At 45.6% G+C, this 2,500-nt stretch overlaps 1 protein-coding gene across 1 annotated transcript in view; it reads left to right on the forward strand.

The window, feature by feature from the left end:
- LOC137982138 (uncharacterized) overlaps window positions 1–2,500 on the forward strand; it is a 211,591-nt gene that overhangs the window by 108,757 nt on the left and 100,334 nt on the right. The window lies entirely within an intron of this gene.

Here is a 2,500-nt window from a genome sequence, read left to right on the forward strand (position 1 = left end):
TCTGTGGCCGGCCTGGTGATCTGGATGTGGCTTGGGGATTAGGACCCCATGAGAGGATTAGGACCTCTCTGTGGCATGCGGATTAGGACCCCATGAGAGGATTAGGACCTCTCTGTGGCCTGGTGATCTGGATGTGGCCTGTGGATTAGGATCCCATGAGAGGATTAAGACCTCTCTGTGGCCTGGTGATCTGGATGTGGCTTGGGGATTAGGACCCCATGAGAGGATTAGGACCTCTCTGTGGCCTGGTGATCTGGATGTGGCCTGGGGATTAGTACCCCATGAGAGGATTAGGACCTCTCAGTGGCCTGGTGATCTGGATGTGGCCTGGAGATTAGGACCCCATGAGAGGATTAGGACCTCTCTGTGGCCTGCGGATTAGGACCCCATGAGAGGATTAGGACCTCTCTGTGGCCTGGTGATCTGGATATGGCCTGGGGATTAGGACCCCATGAGAGGATTAAGACCTCTCTGTGGCCTGCGGATTAGGACCCCATGAGAGGATTAGGACCTCTCTGTGGCCTGGTGATCTGGATGTGGCCTGGGGATTAGGACCCCATGAGAGGATTAAGACCTCTCTGTGGCCTGGTGATCTGGATGTGGCTTGGGGATTACGACCCCATGAGAGGATTAGGACTTCTCTGTGGCCTGGGAATTAGGACCCAATGAGAGGATTAGGACCTCTCTGTGGCCTGGTGATCTGGATGTAGCCTGGGGATTAGGACCCCATGAGAGGATTAAGACCTCTCTTTGGCCTGGTGATCTGGATGTGGCCTTGGGATTAGGACCCCATGAGAGGATTAGGACCTCTCTGTGGCCTGGGGATTAGGACCCCATGAGAGGATTAGGACCTCTCTGTGGCCTGGTGATCTGGATGTGGCCTGGGGATTAGGACCCCATGAGAGGATTAGGACCTCTTTGTGGCCTGGTGATCTGGATGTGGCTTGGGGATTATGACCCCATGAGAGGATTAGGACCTTTCTGTGGCCTGGGGATTAGGACCCCACAAGAGGATTAGGACCCCTCTGTGGCCTGGGGATTAGAAGCCCATGAGAGGATGAGGACCTCTCAACCTGCTGATCTGGTAATAGGTTGGGAACATCAGATATACATATATAGTTTCACAAAGCTATTTTCATTTCTCGTTTCCTATGCTGAACACATGTAAAATTTCATTACGTCATTGTTCAGTGCCGTAACAGCTGCAGCTTTAACAGGCCTCCCCATGGTTGGTTACAACGTAACACTAAGAGGGTGGTCATCTGATCGTTATGAGAGAAACATCCAATGCCCACAATCAATATTAGCTGGGTTTGCGTCAGAGCTACTTCAAAACTCAAGTTAGTTCTTCTTACATTCTTTGCATGGAGTGGTTTTGATAAACCCTATTTATTTACTGGTGTATTTTTGCAAGGTTATTATTTCATACAAAAGTTTTACAATTCTGTGCTTTCCACAATATCTGGTATTATAATGAGCTTCTGTTCACTGGGTCTTGGGCAAAACCACTCTATGCATTAATTAAGCATATCATAATATTGGCTTTAGCATATCATGTAATATTTGCTCTGTTCGACTATGGGGAATACACTTAGTGTATTTTTGGGGATTAAGTGCTCCCATGCTGGTCACACTTTCACCCATAGACTCATGATAGCTATTCATTCTGGGGATCGGTACCCCTATAGCTGCGTTGCCATGGGAATGAGTGTAACCCGGGAGGATTATCACCTCCTGTAGGGCATTACTACCCCTTCCGCAGCCAAGGGTTTTTCACCCTTGAGAAAGAACTATCATCTTTCTTTGTTGCATAATACTAGCTTTAGACGAACATGTTATGTCAGCTATTTTGCGACTGCAGTGCTTAATCCCCTACCCCTTTACCCCACAAAGTGTGTTCATATTCTTGTCTTAGCTAATGGGTTGATAGCATTAACCGTCACTTCTGAAGTTATATGCCTAAGCAAACCAAACGTGAAGTAAAAGATAATTTTAAGTATACGTTTTTATCGTATGTTTGTCATCGCTGTTTGCGTGTTATTTCGGATAAAACTGAGATGGCCAAAGACGAAATTGAGTATAGAGATAATTTGGGCAGTTTCATAACTTAACTTTCTTGAAAGTCAATGCAATTCGATGTAGATGACCCAACCTGCTGCCTTCGTTGATTCCCTTACTGGCTTTGAATCTAACAAACATCAAAAAAGGTTCCTCTTAGCCTTAATTAAGCTCACTCGGTTATTTTGGACAGTAGGTATGAAGCCCGGTGGTTTCTTGGGGTCTCCTCGCCACAATTATTGTACTATCCATCCCTTATGTTTCTGTAATATTATTGCGTGGCAAATAAACATTCAACATTCAACATTCAAGCATAAATAATCTAAGCGGCTAGGTAAATTTTGCAGTATGGGCTACAAAGAGGTGAAATCTGCCAAAAGAGGAAACATTGTTGTATCAAAATTATTGTTGATATGTTAGTCAATCTTTTTCTTCTCTCATT

Source organism: Montipora foliosa, chromosome 13 (assembly GCF_036669935.1).
Source record: "Montipora foliosa isolate CH-2021 chromosome 13, ASM3666993v2, whole genome shotgun sequence".
NCBI lineage: Eukaryota > Metazoa > Cnidaria > Anthozoa > Scleractinia > Acroporidae > Montipora > Montipora foliosa.